This window comes from Acanthochromis polyacanthus, chromosome 6 (assembly GCF_021347895.1).
Source record: "Acanthochromis polyacanthus isolate Apoly-LR-REF ecotype Palm Island chromosome 6, KAUST_Apoly_ChrSc, whole genome shotgun sequence".
Classification (NCBI taxonomy): domain Eukaryota; kingdom Metazoa; phylum Chordata; class Actinopteri; family Pomacentridae; genus Acanthochromis; species Acanthochromis polyacanthus.
In genome coordinates, this window is record NC_067118.1 from 233,421 (window position 1) to 256,958 (window position 23,538).

The following is a 23,538-nucleotide window of genomic DNA, read 5'->3' on the forward strand; positions in this document are numbered from 1 at the left end:
CACACAGGTCAAATTTCAGGCAGATTTGAGCATGTACAGGCTATTTATGCAGCACTTTGTGTCCATCCACCAGGTGGCGCTATCTCTGTGACTGTATGTTGGTCTATGAAACTCATCAGGACTGGACTCTGATCAAACATGTAAAGTTTGAGGCGGATTGCAGCGTGTACAGGGGATTTACACAAGATGTCCTGCTTCATGGCGTAACATTAAACTTCAGCTGCCCGCCATGGCCACGCCCTTTGAGTTTTATGAACAATTTTCGCAAATATGCAACCTGAAGACGTGTCTTATATATTTTCCCAAATTCAGATGTTTTGGAGTTATTGCCTGTGAGAAATGAATTTTTGAAAATGACCAAAAACACCAAAAATCTGACATTTTATTAAAAATGGCCAACTTTCTGTTGGGTTTAGAGAATGACTCCAAGAGACTTTTTTGTTTGCACTGACATGCTACATTTGCATGCCAAATTTCATAGTCCTAGCTGAAAGTCTCTGTGGAGGCTATTTTTTAAATGCTGTAGGGGGCGCGATGGTACATGCTGTGAATGTATTTTAGTCTATAAATGTGATCAGGACAGGACTGTGTTTAATCATGTGAGGTCTGAGGTAGATTGGAGCATGCAGAGGATAGTAAGATACCACTTGATGTTTCATGGCGAACCATCAAAATTCTGGAGGTCGCCATGTCCACACCCTTTGACTCTGGAAGAATCTTTTAATAACTTTTGATCATAACATCGTGTTGTATACCCTGGTAAAATTTGAGGTCTCTGGGAGTTAACCCCGAGGAGGAGTTCGCTCTCAAAAATTAAAAAAATAGAGAAAATTTATCCACATAATTCAAAATGGCGGACTTCCTGTTGAGTTTAGGGGATGGCTCCAAGAGGCTTTTTTGTGCATCGTGATGTGCTCTATCGGCCTCCCAAATTTTGTGGATGTTGGTGAAACATGCTGCCGGGGCTGTTTATTAAACATACTGTAGGGGGCGCTATAGCACATGCCCTGCAGAGATGCATACAGTGTTATTCCTTGAGGGGACAGTAATGTGTGTGTAAATTTTAGTGAGCTGTTGAGCATTCTAAGCCTGTCAAAAAGTACTTTGTTTGTCACAAAAACAACGCGTTGCCACGGCAACAGCATTTCATCAAATATCAAAATCTTCACACTGTGGTATTGTCTGGGGGTGAAGAATCAGCTGACCAATTTTCAGAATGATATGAAAAAGTTTGGAGCAATGGTGTGTGCAAATGTAATTTCTAAACTTCTTGTTACCAATAGGTGGCGCTATGACTTTTTCCAAAATTTTCACCGTGGATGACCTCACACTGGGCCTGGTGTCCAGCACATGAAGTTTGGGGCAGATACGATTAGGATTTGCTGAGATATAAACATTTTAGTCGTCATGGCGAGACATCTAAATTCGCCGCGCCGCCACAGACACACCTTTTTATGACACACCACCATTTTCACTGTGAATCATCATCAACATGTTAAGGTTTATTTCACCACATTTGAGGTGAATCTGAGCAAGAGACAAAGAATAATAAATCAAAGTGTAAAAAATGACATAGCCTGTTGACAGCAGGTGGCGCTCTGACTGTGAATGGATTTCATCATATGGATGTTATCAGGGCAGGACTCTGATGAGACATGTAAAGTTTCAGGCTGATTGAAATATGTTCAGGGCATTTACACTGCATTTGAGATTTCATGGCGAAGGATCAAAATTCCAGAGGCCGCCACGGACACGCCCTTTGACTTTTGAAAAAGATTTTAATAACTTTTGCTCATTAAGGCCTGCTGTATGTACTGGTCGAATTTGAAGTGAATTGGAGTTTCCCCCTCGGACGAGTTCGCTCTAGAAAAAAACAAAAAATGTTCAAAATCTGGAATTCAACGCAAAATAGCTCACTTCCTGTTGGGTTTAGAAAATCGCCACCACTGACTTTTTTGTTCACCCTGATGTGCTGCATATGTGTACCAAATTTGGTAGCTGTAGGTGAAACATGCTGCCCGTAGGAAAGTGTAGGGGGCGCTATGGAGCCATTTTGTCATACACTTCCACAATTCCTTTAGAATATAAAATTTTTCACCAGTTCTGGTGTGTGTACAAATTTTCATGAGTTTTTGAGCATGTTTAGGCCCTCAAAAATGCAGTTGTTCTGAGAGACAAATAATAATAATAATTAAAGCTGCGAGCAGCGTTGAACGGGTCCTCGCATACTTGCTGGTCGGCGACCCCAAGCATCTCCACCAGGCAATGCTACGACTGAGAGTGTATTTAGGCCCATGAATGTCACAAAGGCTGGATTCTGAGCACACAGGTCAAATTTCAGGCAGATTGGAGCATGTATAGGTTATTTATGCAGCACTTTGTGTCCATCCACCAGGTGGCGCTATCTCTGTGACTGTATGTTGGTCTATGAAACTCATCAGGACTGGACTCTGATCAAACATGTAAAGTTTGAGGCGGATTGCAGCGTGTACAGGGGATTTACACACGACGTCCTGCTTCATGTCATAACATGAAGCAGTTCAGTTGGCCGCCATGGCCACGCCCTTTGAGTTTTGTGAACAATTTTCACAAATATGCAACCTGAAGGCGTGTAATATATATTGTATCAATGTCATGTGTTTTGGAGCTATTGCCTGTGAGAAATGAATTGTTGAAAATGATCAAAAACACCAAAAATCTGACATTTAATTCAAAATGGCCAACTTCCTGTTGGGTTTAGAGAATGACTCCAAGAGACTTTTTGTTTGCACTGACGTGCTACATATGCATGCCAAATTTCATCGTCATGGGTGAAAGTCTGTGTGGAGGCTATTTTTAAATGCTTTAGGGGGCGCTATGGCACATGCTGTGAATGTATTTTGGCCTGTAAATGTGATCAGGAAGGACTGTGTTTAATCATGTGAGGTCTGAGGTAGATTGGAGCATGCAGAGGATAGTTAGATAGCACTTGATGTTTCATGGCGAACCATCAAAATTCTGGAGGTCGCCATGTCCACACCCTTTGACTCTGGAAGAATCTTTTAATAACTTTTGATCATAACATCGTGTTGTATACCCTGGTAAAATTTGAGGTCTCCAGGAGTTAACCCCTAGGAGGAGTTCGCTCTCAAAAATTAAAAAAATAGAGAAAATTTATCCACGTAATTCAAAATGGCGGACTTCCTGTGGAGTTTAGGGGATGGCTCCAAGAGGCTTTTTGTGTGTCCTGGTGTGCTCTATAGGCCTCCCAAATTTTGTGGATGTCGGTGAAACGTGCTGCCGGGGCTGTTTATTAAACATACTGTAGGGGGCGCTATAGCACATGCCCTGCAGAGATGCATACAGTGTTATTCCTTGAGACGACTGTGATGTGTGTGTAAATTTTGGTGAGCTGTTGAACATTCTAAGCCTGTCAAAAAGTACTTTGTTTGTCACAAAAACAACGCGTTGCCACGGCAACAGCATTTCATCAAATATCAAAATCTTCACACTGTGGTATTGTCTGGGGGTGAAGAATCAGCTGACCAATTTTCAGAATGATATGAAAAAGTTTGGAGCAATGGTGTGTGCAAATGTAATTTCTAAACTTCTTGTTACCAATAGGTGGCGCTATGACTTTTTCCAAAATTTTCACCGTGGATGTCCTCACACTGGGCCTGGTGTCCAGCACATGAAGTTTGGGGCAGATACGATTAGGATTTGCTGAGATATAAACATTTTAGTCGTCATGGCGAGACATCTAAATTCGCCGCGCCGCCACAGACACACCTTTTTATGACACGTCACCATTTTCACTGTGAATCATCATCAACATGTTAAGGTTTATTCACCACATTTGAGGTGAATCTGAGCAAGAGACAAAGAATAATACATCAAAGTGTAAAAAATGACATTTTCTGTTGCCAGCAGGTGGCGCTCTGACTGTGAATGGATTTCATCATATGGATGTGATCAGGGCAGGAATCTGATCATACATATAAAGTTTCAGGCAGATTGGAGCATGTTCAGGGCATTTACACACAACTTGAAATTTCATGGCGAAGGATCAAAATTCCACAGACCGCCACGGACACGCCCTTTGACTTTGAAAAAGATTTTAATAACTTTTGCTCATTAAGGCCTCCTGTATGTACTGGTTGAATTTGAGGCGAATTGGAGTTTCCCCCTGGGAGGAGTTCGCTCTGGAAAAAAATGAAAAATGGGCAAAATCTGACATTCAACTTAAAATAGCTCACTTCCTGTTGGGTTTGGAATATGGCTGTCACTGACTTTTTTGTTCAGTCTGATGTGCTGCATATGTGTACCAAATTTGGTAGCTGTAGGTGAAACATGATGGCCGTGGGAAAGTGTAGGGGGCGCTATGGAGCCATTTTGCCACACACCTCTACAATTCCTTTAAAATATGAAATTTTTCACCAGTCCTGATGTGTGTACAAATTTTCATGAGTTTTTGAGCATGTTTAGGCCCTCAAAAATGCAATTGTTCTGAGAGACAAATAATAATAATAATTAAAGCTGCGAGCAGCGTTGAACGGGTCCTCGCATCCTTGCTGGTCGGCGACCCCAAGCATGTCCACCAGGCAATGCTGCGACAAGTGTATTTAGGCTCATGGATGTAACGAGGACTGGATTCTGAGCACTCAGGTCAAATTTCAGACAGATTGGAGCATGTACAGACTATTTTTGCAGCACTTTGTGTCCATCCACCAGGTGGCACTATGTCTGTGACTGTATAGTGGTCTATGAAACTCATCAGGCCTGGACTCTGATCAAACATGTAAAGTTTGAGGTAGATTACAGCATGTACAGGGGATTTACACAAGACGTCCTGCTTCATGGCGTAACATTAAAGTTCAGTTGGCCGCCATGGCCATGCCCTTTGAGTTTTGTGAACAATTTTCGCAAATATGCAACCTGAAGGCGTTTCTTATATATTTTCCCAAATTCAGGTGTTTTGGAGTTATTGCCAGTGACAAATGAATTGTTGAAAATGACCAAAAACACCAAAAATCTGACATTTAATTCAAAATGGCTGACTTTCTGTTGTGTTTAGAGAATGACTCCAAGAGACTTTTTTGCTTGCACTGATGTGCTACATATGCATGCCAAATTTCATAGTCATAGGTGAAAGTCTGTGTGGAGGCTATTTTTTAAATTCTTTAGGGGGCGCTATGGTACATGCTGTGGATGTATTTTGGCCTATAAATGTGATCAGGACAGGACTGTGTTTAATCATGTGAGGTCTGAGGTAGATTGGAGCATGCAGAGGATAGTTAGGTAGCACTTGATGTTTCATGGCGAACCATCAAAATTCTGGAGGTCGCCATGTCCACACCCTTTGACTCTGCAAGAATCCTTTGATAACTTTTGATCATAACATCGTGTTGTATATCCTGGCAAAATTTCAGCTCTCTAGACCTTAACCCCGAGGAGGAGTTCGCTCTCAAAAATGAAAAAAATACAGAAATTTTATCCACTTAATTCAAAATGGCGGACTTCCTGTTGAGTTTAGGGGATGGCTCCAAGAGGCTTTTTTGTGTGTCCTGGTGTGCTCTATAGGCCTCCCAAATTTTGTGGATGTAGGTGAAACATGCTGCCGGGGCTGTTTATTAAACATACTGCAGGGGGCGCTATAGCACATGCCCTGCAGAGATGCATACAGTGTTATTCCTTGAGACGACTGTGATGTGTGTGTAAATTTTGGTGAGCTGTTGAACATTCTAAGCCTGTCAAAAAGTACTTTGTTTGTCACAAAAACAACGCGTTGCCACGGCAACAGCATTTCATCAAATATCAAAATCTTCACACTGTGGTATTGTCTGGGGGTGAAGAATCAGCTGACCAATTTTCAGAATGATATGACAAAGTTTGGAGCAATGATGTGTGCAAATGTAATTTCTAAACTGCTTGTTACCAAGAGGTGGCGCTATGACTTTTTCTAAATTTTTCAGTGTGGATGTCCTCAAACTGGTTCTGGTGTCCAGCACATGAAGTTTGGGGCAGATAGGATCCTTTGCAGCTGAGATATGAACACTTCAATTTTCATGGCGAAACATCAAACTTTGCCGTCCCGCCACAGACACGCCTTTTCATCACACGTCACCATTTTTTCTGTGCTTCATCATCAATGTGTTCAGGCTTATGTCACAACATCTGAGGTGAATCTGAGCAACAGGCTAAGAATAGTACATGAAAGTCTAAAAAATGTCAAATTCTTGATACCACAAGGTGGCGCTGTGACTGTGAATGAATCTTGCTGTATGGATGTCATCGAGGCAGGTCTGTGATCATACATGTAAAGTTTCATTCAGATCGGAGCATGTTCAGGAGAGTTACACAGCATTTCCTGTTTCATGGCGAAGGATCAAATTTCGACAGGCCGCCACGACCACACCCTTTAACTATGGAGGAAGATTTTGATAACTTTTTCTCAGGAAGGTCTGCTGTATGTACTGGCAAAATTTCAGATCGCTCAGACTTTCCCCTAGGAGGAGTTCATCATAGATTTTGTACAGTTAACGCATGATGGCGCACTTCCTGTTGGGTGTAGAGCATGGCTGTGATTGACTTTTTTGTGTTTCCTGATGTGCTGCATATGCCTCCCAAATTTTTTAGCTCTCGGCCAAATTCCCTCCGAGTTGGCCTAATACCACTTTTTAAAATTTTGTAGGGGGCGCTATGGAGCCATTTTGTCATACACTACCACAATTCCTTTAGAATATAAAATTTTTCACCAGTTCTGGTGTGTGTACAAATTTTCATGAGTTTTTGAGCATGTTTAGGCCCTCAAAAATGCAGTTGTTCTGAGAGACAAATAATAATAATAATAATAATAATAATTAAAGCTGCGAGCAGCGTTGGACGGGTCCTCGCATCCTTGCTGGTCGGCGACCCCAAGCATGTCCACCAGGCAATGCTGCGACAAAGTGTATTTAGGCTCATGGATGTAACGAGGACTGGATTCTGAGCACTCAGGTCAAATTTCAGACAGATTGGAGCATGTACAGACTATTTTTGCAGCACTTTGTGTCCATCCACCAGGTGGCACTATGTCTGTGACTGTATAGTGGTCTATGAAACTCATCAGGACTGGACTCTGATCAAACATGTAAAGTTTGAGGTAGATTACAGCATGTACAGGGGATTTACACAAGACGTCCTGCTTCATGGCGTAACATTAAAGTTCAGTTGGCCGCCATGGCCATGCCCTTTGAGTTTTGTGAACAATTTTCGCAAATATGCAACCTGAAGGCGTTTCTTATATATTTTCCCAAATTCAGGTGTTTTGGAGTTATTGCCAGTGACAAATGAATTGTTGAAAATGACCAAAAACACCAAAAATCTGACATTTAATTCAAAATGGCTGACTTTCTGTTGTGTTTAGAGAATGACTCCAAGAGACTTTTTTGCTTGCACTGATGTGCTACATATGCATGCCAAATTTCATAGTCATAGGTGAAAGTCTGTGTGGAGGCTATTTTTTAAATTCTTTTAGGGGGCGCTATGGTACATGCTGTGAATGTATTTTGGCCAATAAATGTGATCAGGACAGGACTGTGTTTAATCATGTGAGGTCTGAGGTAGATTGGAGCATGCAGAGGATAGTTAGGTAGCACTTGATGTTTCATGGCGAACCATCAAAATTCTGGAGGTCGCCATGTCCACACCCTTTGACTCTGCAAGAATCCTTTGATAACTTTTGATCATAACATCGTGTTGTATATCCTGGCAAAATTTCAGCTCTCTAGACCTTAACCCCGAGGAGGAGTTCGCTCTCAAAAATGAAAAAAATACAGAAATTTTATCCACTTAATTCAAAATGGCGGACTTCCTGTTGAGTTTAGGGGATGGCTCCAAGAGGCTTTTTTGTGTGTCCTGGTGTGCTCTATAGGCCTCCCAAATTTTGTGGATGTAGGTGAAACATGCTGCCGGGGCTGTTTATTAAACATACTGCAGGGGGCGCTATAGCACATGCCCTGCAGAGATGCATACAGTGTTATTCCTTGAGACGACTGTGATGTGTGTGTAAATTTTGGTGAGCTGTTGAACATTCTAAGCCTGTCAAAAAGTACTTTGTTTGTCACAAAAACAACGCGTTGCCACGGCAACAGCATTTCATCAAATATCAAAATCTTCACACTGTGGTATTGTCTGGGGGTGAAGAATCAGCTGACCAATTTTCAGAATGATATGACAAAGTTTGGAGCAATGATGTGTGCAAATGTAATTTCTAAACTGCTTGTTACCAAGAGGTGGCGCTATGACTTTTTCTAAATTTTTCAGTGTGGATGTCCTCAAACTGGTTCTGGTGTCCAGCACATGAAGTTTGGGGCAGATAGGATCCTTTGCAGCTGAGATATGAACACTTCAATTTTCATGGCGAAACATCAAACTTTGCCGTCCCGCCACAGACACGCCTTTTCATCACACGTCACCATTTTTTCTGTGCTTCATCATCAATGTGTTCAGGCTTATGTCACAACATCTGAGGTGAATCTGAGCAACAGGCTAAGAATAGTACATGAAAGTCTAAAAAATGTCAAATTCTTGATACCACAAGGTGGCGCTGTGACTGTGAATGAATCTTGCTGTATGGATGTCATCGAGGCAGGTCTGTGATCATACATGTAAAGTTTCATTCAGATCGGAGCATGTTCAGGAGAGTTAGACAGCATTTCCTGTTTCATGGCGAAGGATCAAATTTCGACAGGCCGCCACGACCACACCCTTTAACTATGGAGGAAGATTTTGATAACTTTTTCTCAGGAAGGTCTGCTGTATGTACTGGCAAAATTTCAGATCGCTCAGACTTTTCCCCTAGGAGGAGTTCATCATAGATTTTGTACAGTTAACGCATGATGGCGCACTTCCTGTTGGGTGTAGAGCATGGCTGTGATTGACTTTTTTGTGTTTCCTGATGTGCTGCATATGCCTCCCAAATTTTTTAGCTCTCGGCCAAATTCCCTCCGAGTTGGCCTAATACCACTTTTAAAATTTTGTAGGGGGCGCTATGGAGCCATTTTGTCATACACTACCACAATTCCTTTAGAATATAAATTTTTCACCAGTTCTGGTGTGTGTACAAATTTTCATGAGTTTTTGAGCATGTTTAGGCCCTCAAAAATGCAGTTGTTCTGAGAGACAAATAATAATAATAATAATAATAATAATAATAATTAAAGCTGCGAGCAGCGTTGAACGGGTCCTCGCATACTTCCTGGTCGGCGACCCCAAGCATCTCCACCAGGCAAAGCTACGACTGAGAGTGTATTTAGGCCCATGAATGTCACAAAGGCTGGATTCTGAGCACACAGGTCAAATTTCAGGCAGATTTGAGCATGTACAGGCTATTTATGCAGCACTTTGTGTCCATCCACCAGGTGGCGCTATCTCTGTGACTGTATGTTGGTCTATGAAACTCATCAGGACTGGACTCTGATCAAACATGTAAAGTTTGAGGCGGATTGCAGCGTGTACAGGGGATTTACACAAGACGTCCTGCTTCATGGCGTAACATTAAACTTCAGCTGCCCGCCATGGCCACGCCCTTTGAGTTTTATGAACAATTTTCGCAAATATGCAACCTGAAGACGTGTCTTATATATTTTCCCAAATTCAGATGTTTTGGAGTTATTGCCTGTGAGAAATGAATTTTGAAAATGACCAAAAACACCAAAAATCTGACATTTAATTAAAAATGGCCGACTTTCTGTTGGGTTTAGAGAATGACTCCAAGAGACTTTTTTGTTTGCACTGACATGCTACATTTGCATGCCAAATTTCATAGTCCTAGCTGAAAGTCTCTGTGGAGGCTATTTTTTAAATGCTGTAGGGGGCGCGATGGTACATGCTGTGAATGTATTTTAGTCTATAAATGTGATCAGGACAGGACTGTGTTTAATCATGTGAGGTCTGAGGTAGATTGGAGCATGCAGAGGATAGTAAGATACCACTTGATGTTTCATGGCGAACCATCAAAATTCTGGAGGTCGCCATGTCCACACCCTTTGACTCTGGAAGAATCTTTTAATAACTTTTGATCATAACATCGTGTTGTATACCCTGGTAAAATTTGAGGTCTCTGGGAGTTAACCCCAGGAGGAGTTCGCTCTCAAAAATTAAAAAATAGAGAAAATTTATCCACATAATTCAAAATGGCGGACTTCCTGTTGAGTTTAGGGGATGGCTCCAAGAGGCTTTTTTGTGCATCGTGATGTGCTCTATAGGCCTCCCAAATTTTGTGGATGTAGGTGAAACATGCTGCCGGGGCTGTTTATTAAACATACTGTAGGGGGCGCTATAGCACATGCCCTGCAGAGATGCATACAGTGTTATTCCTTGAGGGGACAGTGATGTGTGTGTAAATTTTGGTGAGCTGTTGAGCATTCTAAGCCTGTCAAAAAGTACTTTGTTTGTCACAAAAACAACGCGTTGCCACGGCAACAGCATTTCATCAAATATCAAAATCTTCACACTGTGGTATTGTCTGGGGGTGAAGAATCAGCTGACCAATTTTCAGAATGATATGAAAAAGTTTGGAGCAATGGTGTGTGCAAATGTAATTTCTAAACTTCTTGTTACCAATAGGTGGCGCTATGACTTTTTCCAAAATTTTCACCGTGGATGACCTCACACTGGGAATGGTGTCCAGCACATGAAGTTTGGGGCAGATACGATTAGGATTTGCTGAGATATAAACATTTTAGTCGTCATGGCGAGACATCTAAATTCGCCGCGCCGCCACAGACACACCTTTTTATGACACGTCACCATTTTCACTGTGAATAATCATCAACATGTTAAGGTTTATTTCACCACATTTGAGGTGAATCTGAGCAAGAGACAAAGAATAATACATCAAAGTGTAAAAAATGACATTTTCTGTTGCCAGCAGGTGGCGCTCTGACTGTGAATGGATTTCATCATATGGATGTGATCAGGGCAGGAATCTGATCATACATATAAAGTTTCAGGCAGATTGGAGCATGTTCAGGGCATTTACACACAACTTGAAATTTCATGGCGAAGGATCAAAATTCCACAGACCGCCACGGACACGCCCTTTGACTTTTGAAAAAGATTTTAATAACTTTTGCTCATTAAGGCCTCCTGTATGTACTGGTTGAATTTGAGGCGAATTGGAGTTTCCCCCTGGGAGGAGTTCGCTCTGGAAAAAAATGAAAAATGGGCAAAATCTCACATTCAACTTAAAATAGCTCACTTCCTGTTGGGTTTGGAATATGGCTGTCACTGACTTTTTTGTTCAGTCTGATGTGCTGCATATGTGTACCAAATTTGGTAGCTGTAGGTGAAACATGATGGCGTGGGAAAGTGTAGGGGGCGCTATGGAGCCATTTTGCCACACACCTCTACAATTCCTTTAAAATATGAAATTTTTCACCAGTCCTGATGTGTGTACAAATTTTCATGAGTTTTTGAGCATGTTTAGGCCCTCAAAAATGCAATTGTTCTGAGAGACAAATAATAATAATAATTAAAGCTGCGAGCAGCGTTGGACGGGTCCTCGCATCCTTGCTGGTCGGCGACCCCAAGCATGTCCACCAGGCAATGCTGCGACAAAGTGTATTTAGGCTCATGGATGTAACGAGGACTGGATTCTGAGCACTCAGGTCAAATTTCAGACAGATTGGAGCATGTACAGACTATTTTTGCAGCACTTTGTGTCCATCCACCAGGTGGCACTATGTCTGTGACTGTATAGTGGTCTATGAAACTCATCAGGACTGGACTCTGATCAAACATGTAAAGTTTGAGGTAGATTACAGCATGTACAGGGGATTTACACAAGACGTCCTGCTTCATGGCGTAACATTAAAGTTCAGTTGGCCGCCATGGCCATGCCCTTTGAGTTTTGTGAACAATTTTCGCAAATATGCAACCTGAAGGCGTTTCTTATATATTTTCCCAAATTCAGGTGTTTTGGAGTTATTGCCAGTGACAAATGAATTGTTGAAAATGACCAAAAACACCAAAAATCTGACATTTAATTCAAAATGGCTGACTTTCTGTTGTGTTTAGAGAATGACTCCAAGAGACTTTTTTGCTTGCACTGATGTGCTACATATGCATGCCAAATTTCATAGTCATAGGTGAAAGTCTGTGTGGAGGCTATTTTTAAAATTCTTTAGGGGGCGCTATGGAACATACTGTGGATGTATTTTGGCCAATAAATGTGATCAGGACAGGACTGTGTTTAATCATGTGAGGTCTGAGGTAGATTGGAGCATGCAGAGGATAGTTAGGTAGCACTTGATGTTTCATGGCGAACCATCAAAATTCTGGAGGTCGCCATGTCCACACCCTTTGACTCTGCAAGAATCTTTTAATAACTTTTGATCATAACATCGTGTTGTATATCCTGGCAAAATTTCAGCTCTCTAGACCTTAACCCCGAGGAGGAGTTCGCTCTCAAAAATGAAAAAAATAGAGAAATTTTATCCACTTAATTCAAAATGGCGGACTTCCTGTTGAGTTTAGGGGATGGCTCCAAGAGGCTTTTTTGTGTGTCCTGGTGTGCTCTATAGGCCTCCCAAATTTTGTGGATGTAGGTGAAACATGCTGCCGGGGCTGTTTATTAAACATACTGCAGGGGGCGCTATAGCACATGCCCTGCAGAGATGCATACAGTGTTATTCCTTGAGACGACTGTGATGTGTGTGTAAATTTTGGTGAGCTGTTGAACATTCTAAGCCTGTCAAAAAGTACTTTGTTTGTCACAAAAACAACGCGTTGCCACGGCAACAGCATTTCATCAAATATCAAAATCTTCACACTGTGGTATTGTCTGGGGGTGAAGAATTAGCTGACCAATTTTCAGAATGATATGACAAAGTTTGGAGCAATGATGTGTGCAAATGTAATTTCTAAACTGCTTGTTACCAAGAGGTGGCGCTATGACTTTTTCTAAATTTTTCAGTGTGGATGTCCTCAAACTGGTTCTGGTGTCCAGCACATGAAGTTTGGGGCAGATAGGATCCTTTGCAGCTGAGATATGAACACTTCAATTTTCATGGCGAAACATCAAACTTTGCCGTCCCGCCACAGACACGCCTTTTCATCACACGTCACCATTTTTTCTGTGCTTCATCATCAATGTGTTCAGGCTTATGTCACAACATCTGAGGTGAATCTGAGCAACAGGCTAAGAATAGTACATGAAAGTCTAAAAAATGTCAAATTCTTGATACCACAAGGTGGCGCTGTGACTGTGAATGAATCTTGCTGTATGGATGTCATCGAGGCAGGTCTGTGATCATACATGTAAAGTTTCATTCAGATCGGAGCATGTTCAGGAGAGTTACACAGCATTTCCTGTTTCATGGCGAAGGATCAAATTTCGACAGGCCGCCACGACCACACCCTTTAACTATGGAGGAAGATTTTGATAACTTTTTCTCAGGAAGGTCTGCTGTATGTACTGGCAAAATTTCAGATCGCTCAGACTTTCCCCTAGGAGGAGTTCATCATAGATTTTGTACAGTTAACGCATGATGGCGCACTTCCTGTTGGGTGTAGAGCATGGCTGTGATTGACTTTTTTGTGTTTCCTGATGTGCTGCATATGCCTCCCAAATTTTTAGCTCTCGGCCAAATTCCCTCCGAGTTGGCCTAATACCACTTTTTAAAATTTTGTAGGGGGCGCTATGGAGCCATTTTGCATACACTCCACATGCCTTAAAAATATGAAAATTTTCGCCAGTTCTGATGTGTGTGCAAATTTTCATGAGTTTTTGAGCATGTTTAGGCCCTCAAAAATGCAGTTGTTCTGAGAGACAAATAATAATAATAATAATAATAATAATTAAAGCTGCGAGCAGCGTTGGACGGGTCCTCGCATCCTTGCTGGTCGGCGACCCCAAGCATGTCCACCAGGCAATGCTGCGACAAAGTGTATTTAGGCTCATGGATGTAACGAGGACTGGATTCTGAGCACTCAGGTCAAATTTCAGACAGATTGGAGCATGTACAGACTATTTTTGCAGCACTTTGTGTCCATCCACCAGGTGGCACTATGTCTGTGACTGTATAGTGGTCTATGAAACTCATCAGGACTGGACTCTGATCAAACATGTAAAGTTTGAGGTAGATTACAGCATGTACAGGGGATTTACACAAGACGTCCTGCTTCATGGCGTAACATTAAAGTTCAGTTGGCCGCCATGGCCATGCCCTTTGAGTTTTGTGAACAATTTTCGCAAATATGCAACCTGAAGGCGTTTCTTATATATTTTCCCAAATTCAGGTGTTTTGGAGTTATTGCCAGTGACAAATGAATTGTTGAAAATGACCAAAAACACCAAAAATCTGACATTTAATTCAAAATGGCTGACTTTCTGTTGTGTTTAGAGAATGACTCCAAGAGACTTTTTTGCTTGCACTGATGTGCTACATATGCATGCCAAATTTCATAGTCATAGGTGAAAGTCTGTGTGGAGGCTATTTTTTAAATTCTTTTAGGGGGCGCTATGACACATACTGTGGATGTATTTTGGCCTATAAATGTGATCAGGACAGGACTGTGTTTAATCATGTGAGGTCTGAGGTAGATTGGAGCATGCAGAGGATAGTTAGGTAGCACTTGATGTTTCATGGCGAACCATCAAAATTCTGGAGGTCGCCATGTCCACACCCTTTGACTCTGCAAGAATCCTTTGATAACTTTTGATCATAACATCGTGTTGTATATCCTGGCAAAATTTCAGCTCTCTAGACCTTAACCCCGAGGAGGAGTTCGCTCTCAAAAATGAAAAAAATACAGAAATTTTATCCACTTAATTCAAAATGGCGGACTTCCTGTTGAGTTTAGGGGATGGCTCCAAGAGGCTTTTTTGTGTGTCCTGGTGTGCTCTATAGGCCTCCCAAATTTTGTGGATGTAGGTGAAACATGCTGCCGGGGCTGTTTATTAAACATACTGCAGGGGGCGCTATAGCACATGCCCTGCAGAGATGCATACAGTGTTATTCCTTGAGACGACTGTGATGTGTGTGTAAATTTTGGTGAGCTGTTGAACATTCTAAGCCTGTCAAAAAGTACTTTGTTTGTCACAAAAACAACGCGTTGCCACGGCAACAGCATTTCATCAAATATCAAAATCTTCACACTGTGGTATTGTCTGGGGGTGAAGAATTAGCTGACCAATTTTCAGAATGATATGACAAAGTTTGGAGCAATGATGTGTGCAAATGTAATTTCTAAACTGCTTGTTACCAAGAGGTGGCGCTATGACTTTTTCTAAATTTTTCAGTGTGGATGTCCTCAAACTGGTTCTGGTGTCCAGCACATGAAGTTTGGGGCAGATAGGATCCTTTGCAGCTGAGATATGAACACTTCAATTTTCATGGCGAAACATCAAACTTTGCCGTCCCGCCACAGACACGCCTTTTCATCACACGTCACCATTTTTTCTGTGCTTCATCATCAATGTGTTCAGGCTTATGTCACAACATCTGAGGTGAATCTGAGCAACAGGCTAAGAATAGTACATGAAAGTCTAAAAAATGTCAAATTCTTGATACCACAAGGTGGCGCTGTGACTGTGAATGAATCTTGCTGTATGGATGTCATCGAGGCAGGTCTGTGATCATACATGTAAAGTTTCATTCAGATCGGAGCATGTTCAGGAGAGTTAGACAGCATTTCCTGTTTCATGGCGAAGGATCAAATTTCGACAGGCCGCCACGACCACACCCTTTAACTATGGAGGAAGATTTTGATAACTTTTTCTCAGGAAGGTCTGCTGTATGTACTGGCAAAATTTCAGATCGCTCAGACTTTTCCCCTAGGAGGAGTTCATCATAGATTTTGTACAGTTAACGCATGATGGCGCACTTCCTGTTGGGTGTAGAGCATGGCTGTGATTGACTTTTTTGTGTTTCCTGATGTGCTGCATATGCCTCCCAAATTTTGTTGCTCTCGACCAAACTCCCTCTGAGTTGGCCTCATACCACTTTTTAAAATTTTGTAGGGGGCGCTATGGAGCCATTTTTGCACACACCTCCACATACCCTACAAATATGAAATTTTTCGCCAGTTCTGATGTGTGTGCAAATTTTCATGACTTTTTGAGCATGTTTAGGCCCTCAAAAATGCAGTTGTTCTGAGAGACAAATAATAATAATAATAATAATAATAATAATAATAATAATAAACCGTAGGGTTTCAATAGGGTCCTACGGCACCGTTGGTGCCTTGGACAGCCGGTGCCCTTGCACCGCCTGTCCTCGGCACCTCGGTGCTCGGACCCTAATTAAAGCTGCAAGCAGCGTTGAACGGGTCCTCGCATCCTTGCTGGTCGGCAACCTCAAGCATCTCCACCAGGCAATGCTATGACTGAGAGTGTATTTAGGCCCATGAATGTAACGAGGACTGGATTCTGAGCACTCAGGTCAAATTTCAGACAGATTGGAGCATGTACAGACTATTTTTGCAGCACTTTGTGTCCATCCACCAGGTGGCACTATGTCTGTGACTGTATAGTGGTCTATGAAACTCATCAGGACTGGACTCTGATCAAACATGTAAAGTTTGAGGTAGATTACAGCATGTACAGGGGATTTACACAAGACGTCCTGCTTCATGGCGTAACATTAAAGTTCAGTTGGCCGCCATGGCCATGCCCTTTGAGTTTTGTGAACAATTTTCGCAAATATGCAACCTGAAGGCGTTTCTTATATATTTTCCCAAATTCAGGTGTTTTGGAGTTATTGCCAGTGACAAATGAATTGTTGAAAATGACCAAAAACACCAAAAATCTGACATTTAATTCAAAATGGCTGACTTTCTGTTGTGTTTAGAGAATGACTCCAAGAGACTTTTTTGCTTGCACTGATGTGCTACATATGCATGCCAAATTTCATAGTCATAGGTGAAAGTCTGTGTGGAGGCTATTTTTAAATTCTTTAGGGGGCGCTATGGAACATGCTGTGAATGTATTTTGGCCTATAAATGTGATCAGGACAGGACTGTGTTTAATCATGTGAGGTCTGAGGTAGATTGGAGCATGCAGAGGATAGTTAGGTAGCACTTGATGTTTCATGGCGAACCATCAAAATTCTGGAGGTCGCCATGTCCACACCCTTTGACTCTGCAAGAATCTTTGATAACTTTTGATCATAACATCGTGTTGTATATCCTGGCAAAATTTCAGCTCTCTAGACCTTAACCCCGAGGAGGAGTTCGCTCTCAAAAATGAAAAAAATACAGAAATTTTATCCACTTAATTCAAAATGGCGGACTTCCTGTTGAGTTTAGGGGATGGCTCCAAGAGGCTTTTTTGTGTGTCCTGGTGTGCTCTATAGGCCTCCCAAATTTTGTGGATGTAGGTGAAACATGCTGCCGGGGCTGTTTATTAAACATACTGCAGGGGGCGCTATAGCACATGCCCTGCAGAGATGCATACAGTGTTATTCCTTGAGACGACTGTGATGTGTGTGTAAATTTTGGTGAGCTGTTGAACATTCTAAGCCTGTCAAAAAGTACTTTGTTTGTCACAAAAACAACGCGTTGCCACGGCAACAGCATTTCATCAAATATCAAAATCTTCACACTGTGGTATTGTCTGGGGGTGAAGAATTAGCTGACCAATTTTCAGAATGATATGACAAAGTTTGGAGCAATGATGTGTGCAAATGTAATTTCTAAACTGCTTGTTACCAAGAGGTGGCGCTATGACTTTTTCTAAATTTTTCAGTGTGGATGTCCTCAAACTGGTTCTGGTGTCCAGCACATGAAGTTTGGGGCAGATAGGATCCTTTGCAGCTGAGATATGAACACTTCAATTTTCATGGCGAAACATCAAACTTTGCCGTCCCGCCACAGACACGCCTTTTCATCACACGTCACCATTTTTTCTGTGCTTCATCATCAATGTGTTCAGGCTTATGTCACAACATCTGAGGTGAATCTGAGCAACAGGCTAAGAATAGTACATGAAAGTCTAAAAAATGTCAAATTCTTGATACCACAAGGTGGCGCTGTGACTGTGAATGAATCTTGCTGTATGGATGTCATCGAGGCAGGTCTGTGATCATACATGTAAAGTTTCATTCAGATCGGAGCATGTTCAGGAGAGTTAGACAGCATTTCCTGTTTCATGGCGAAGGATCAAATTTCGACAGGCCGCCACGACCACACCCTTTAACTATGGAGGAAGATTTTGATAACTTTTTCTCAGGAAGGTCTGCTGTATGTACTGGCAAAATTTCAGATCGCTCAGACTTTTCCCCTAGGAGGAGTTCATCATAGATTTTGTACAGTTAACGCATGATGGCGCACTTCCTGTTGGGTGTAGAGCATGGCTGTGATTGACTTTTTTGTGTTTCCTGATGTGCTGCATATGCCTCCCAAATTTTTTAGCTCTCGACCAAATTCCCTCCGAGTTGGCCTAATACCACTTTTTAAAATTTTGTAGGGGGCGCTATGGAGCCATTTTGCCACACACCTCCACATGCCCTAAAAAATATGAAATTTTTCGCCAGTTCTGATGTGTGTGCAAATTTTCATGACTTTTCGAGCATGTTCAGGCCCTGAAAATGCAGTTGTTTTGGCAGAATAATAATAATAATAATAATAAAAAACCCTAAGGTTCCAATAGGGTCCTTCGGCACCGTTGGTGCTCGGACCCTAATAATTAAAGCTGCGAGCAGCGTTGAACGGGTCCTCGCATACTTCCTGGTCGGCGACCCCAGCATCTCCACCAGGCAAAGCGACGACTGAGAGTGTATTTAGGCCCATGAATGTCACAAAGGCTGGATTCTGAGCACACAGGTCAAATTTCAGGCAGATTGGAGCATGTAAAGGCTATTAATTCAGCACTTTGTGTCCATCCACCAGGTGGCGCTATCTCTGTGACTGTATAGTGGTCTATGAAACTCATCAGGACTGGACTCTGATCAAACATGTAAAGTTTGAGGCAGATTACAGCATGTACAGGGGATTTACACAAGACGTCCTGCTTCATGGCGTAACATTAAAGTTCAGTTGGCCGCCATGGCCATGCCCTTTGAGTTTTGTGAACAATTTTCACAAATATGCAACCTGAAGGCGTTTCTTATATATTTTCCCAATTCAGGTGTTTTGGAGTTATTGCCTGTGACAAATGAATTGTTGAAAATGACCAAAAACACCAAAAATCTGACATTTAATTCAAAATGGCGGACTTTCCTGTTGGGTTTAGAGAATGACTCCAAGAGACTTTTTTGCTTGCACTGACGTGCTACATATGCATGCCAAATTTCATAGTCATAGGTGAAAGTCTGTGTGGAGGCTATTTTTTAAATTCTTTAGGGGGCGCTATGGTACATACTGTGGATGTATTTTGGCCTATAAATGTGATCAGGACAGGACTGTGTTTAATCATGTGAGGTCTGAGGTAGATTGGAGCATGCAGAGGATAGTTAGGTAGCACTTGATGTTTCATGGCGAACCATCAAAATTCTGGAGGTCGCCATGTCCACACCCTTTGACTCTGCAAGAATCTTTTAATAACTTTTGATCATAACATCGTGTTGTATATCCTGGCAAAATTTCAGCTCTCTAGACTTAACCCCGAGGAGGAGTTCGCTCTCAAAAATGAAAAAAATACAGAAATTTTATCCACTTAATTCAAAATGGCGGACTTCCTGTTGAGTTTAGGGGATGGCTCCAAGAGGCTTTTTTGTGTGTCCTGGTGTGCTCTATAGGCCTCCCAAATTTTGTGGATGTAGGTGAAACATGCTGCCGGGGCTGTTTATTAAACATACTGTAGGGGGCGCTATAGCACATGCCCTGCAGAGATGCATACAGTGTTATTCCTTGAGACGACAGTGATGTGTGTGTAAATTTTGGTGAGCTGTTGAACATTCTAAGCCTGTCAAAAAGTACTTTGTTTGTCACAAAAACAACGCGTTGCCACGGCAACAGCATTTCATCAAATATCAAAATCTTCACACTGTGGTATTGTCTGGGGGTGAAGAATCAGCTGACCAATTTTCAGAATGATATGAAAAGTTTGGAGCAATGGTGTGTGCAAATGTAATTTCTAAACTGCTTGTTACCAAGAGGTGGCGCTATGACTTTTTCTAAATTTTTCAGTGTGGATGTCCTCAAACTGGTTCTGGTGTCCAGCACATGAAGTTTGGGGCAGATAGGATCCTTTGCAGCTGAGATATGAACACTTCAATTTTCATGGCGAAACATCAAACTTTGCCGTCCCGCCACAGACACGCCTTTTCATCACACGTCACCATTTTTTCTGTGCTTCATCATCAATGTGTTCAGGCTTATGTCACAACATCTGAGGTGAATCTGAGCAACAGGCTAAGAATAGTACATGAAAGTGTAAAAAATGTCAAATTCTTGATACCACAAGGTGGCGCTGTGACTGTGAATGAATCTTGCTGTATGGATGTCATCGAGGCAGGTCTGTGATCATACATGTAAAGTTTCATTCAGATCGGAGCATGTTCAGGAGAGTTAGACAGCATTTCCTGTTTCATGGCGAAGGATCAAATTTCGACAGGCCGCCACGACCACACCCTTTAACTATGGAGGAAGATTTTGATAACTTTTTCTCAGGAAGGTCTGCTGTATGTACTGGCAAAATTTCAGATCGCTCAGACTTTTCCCCTAGGAGGAGTTCATCATAGATTTTGTACAGTTAACGCATGATGGCGCACTTCCTGTTGGGTGTAGAGCATGGCTGTGATTGACTTTTTTGTGTTTCCTGATGTGCTGCATATGCCTCCCAAATTTTTTAGCTCTCGGCCAAATTCCCTCCGAGTTGGCCTAATACCACTTTTTAAAATTTTGTAGGGGGCGCTATGGAGCCATTTTGCACACACCTCCACATGCCCTAAAAATATGAAATTTTTCGCCAGTTCTGATGTGTGTGCAAATTTTCATGACTTTTTGAGCATGTTTAGGCCCTCAAAAATGCAGTTGTTCTGAGAGACAAATAATAATAATAATAATAATAATAATTAAAGCTGCGAGCAGCGTTGAACGGGTCCTCGCATCCTTGCTGGTCGGCGACCCCAAGCATGTCCACCAGGCAATGCTGCGACAAAGTGTATTTAGGCTCATGGATGTAACGAGGACTGGATTCTGAGCACTCAGGTCAAATTTCAGACAGATTGGAGCATGTACAGACTATTTTTGCAGCACTTTGTGTCCATCCACCAGGTGGCACTATGTCTGTGACTGTATAGTGGTCTATGAAACTCATCAGGACTGGACTCTGATCAAACATGTAAAGTTTGAGGTAGATTACAGCATGTACAGGGGATTTACACAAGACGTCCTGCTTCATGGCGTAACATTAAAGTTCAGTTGGCCGCCATGGCCATGCCCTTTGAGTTTTGTGAACAATTTTCGCAAATATGCAACCTGAAGGCGTTTCTTATATATTTTCCCAAATTCAGGTGTTTTGGAGTTATTGCCAGTGACAAATGAATTGTTGAAAATGACCAAAACACCAAAAATCTGACATTTAATTCAAAATGGCTGACTTTCTGTTGTGTTTAGAGAATGACTCCAAGAGACTTTTTTGCTTGCACTGATGTGCTACATATGCATGCCAAATTTCATAGTCATAGGTGAAAGTCTGTGTGGAGGCTATTTTTTAAATTCTTTAGGGGGCGCTATGGTAGATGCTGTGAATGTATTTTGGCCAATAAATGTGATCAGGACAGGACTGTGTTTAATCATGTGAGGTCTGAGGTAGATTGGAGCATGCAGAGGATAGTTAGGTAGCACTTGATGTTTCATGGCGAACCATCAAAATTCTGGAGGTCGCCATGTCCACACCCTTTGACTCTGCAAGAATCTTTTAATAACTTTTGATCATAACATCGTGTTGTATATCCTGGCAAAATTTCAGCTCTCTAGACCTTAACCCCGAGGAGGAGTTCGCTCTCAAAAATTGAAAAAATACAGAAATTTTATCCACTTAATTCAAAATGGCGGACTTCCTGTTGAGTTTAGGGGATGGCTCCAAGAGGCTTTTTTGTGTGTCCTGGTGTGCTCTATAGGCCTCCCAAATTTTGTGGATGTAGGTGAAACATGCTGCCGGGGCTGTTTATTAAACATACTGCAGGGGGCGCTATAGCACATGCCCTGCAGAGATGCATACAGTGTTATTCCTTGAGACGACTGTGATGTGTGTGTAAATTTTGGTGAGCTGTTGAACATTCTAAGCCTGTCAAAAAGTACTTTGTTTGTCACAAAAACAACGCGTTGCCACGGCAACAGCATTTCATCAAATATCAAAATCTTCACACTGTGGTATTGTCTGGGGGTGAAGAATTAGCTGACCAATTTTCAGAATGATATGACAAAGTTTGGAGCAATGATGTGTGCAAATGTAATTTCTAAACTGCTTGTTACCAAGAGGTGGCGCTATGACTTTTTCTAAATTTTTCAGTGTGGATGTCCTCAAACTGGTTCTGGTGTCCAGCACATGAAGTTTGGGGCAGATAGGATCCTTTGCAGCTGAGATATGAACACTTCAATTTTCATGGCGAAACATCAAACTTTGCCGTCCCGCCACAGACACGCCTTTTCATCACACGTCACCATTTTTTCTGTGCTTCATCATCAATGTGTTCAGGCTTATGTCACAACATCTGAGGTGAATCTGAGCAACAGGCTAAGAATAGTACATGAAAGTGTAAAAAATGTCAAATTCTTGATACCACAAGGTGGCGCTGTGACTGTGAATGAATCTTGCTATTGGATGTCATCGAGGCAGGTCTGTGATCATACATGTAAAGTTTCATTCAGATCGGAGCATGTTCAGGAGAGTTAGACAGCATTTCCTGTTTCATGGCGAAGGATCAAATTTCGACAGGCCGCCACGACCACACCCTTTAACTATGGAGAAAGATTTTGATAACTTTTTCTCAGGAAGGTCTGCTGTATGTACTGGCAAAATTTCAGATCGCTCAGACGTTTCCCCTAGGAGGAGTTCATCATAGATTTTGTACAGTTAACGCATGATGGCGCACTTCCTGTTGGGTGTAGAGCATGGCTGTGATTGACTTTTTTGTGTTTCCTGATGTGCTGCATATGCCTCCCAAATTTTTTAGCTCTCGGCCAAATTCCCTCCGAGTTGGCCTAATACCACTTTTTAAAATTTTGTAGGGGGCGCTATGGAGCCATTTTGTCATACACTACCACAATTCCTTTAGAATATAAAATTTTTCACCAGTTCTGGTGTGTGTACAAATTTTCATGAGTTTTTGACCATGTTTAGGCCCTCAAAAATGCAGTTGTTCTGAGAGACAAATAATAATAATAATAATAATAATAATAATAATAAACCGTAGGGTTCCAATAGGGTCCTACGGCACCGTTGGTGCCTTGGACAGCCGGTGCCCTTGCACCGCCTGTCCTCGGCACCTCGGTGCTCGGACCCTAATAAAAAACCCTAAGGTTCCAATAGGGTCCTTCGGCACCGTTGGTGCTCGGACCCTAATAATTAAAGCTGCGAGCAGCGTTGAACGGGTCCTCGCATACTTCCTGGTCGGCGACCCCAAGCAT

At 42.0% G+C, this 23,538-nt stretch overlaps 1 long non-coding RNA gene across 1 annotated transcript; it reads left to right on the plus strand.

Annotated features, from left to right (window-relative positions):
* Nucleotides 1-412: 412 nt before the first annotated feature.
* LOC127534573 (uncharacterized) lies at nt 413-19,061 on the plus strand. Its single transcript, XR_007942745.1, has 3 exons — nt 413-946; nt 5,584-7,041; nt 18,853-19,061. It is a non-coding gene; the product is annotated as an uncharacterized LOC127534573 (long non-coding RNA).
* Nucleotides 19,062-23,538: the final 4,477 nt, after the last annotated feature.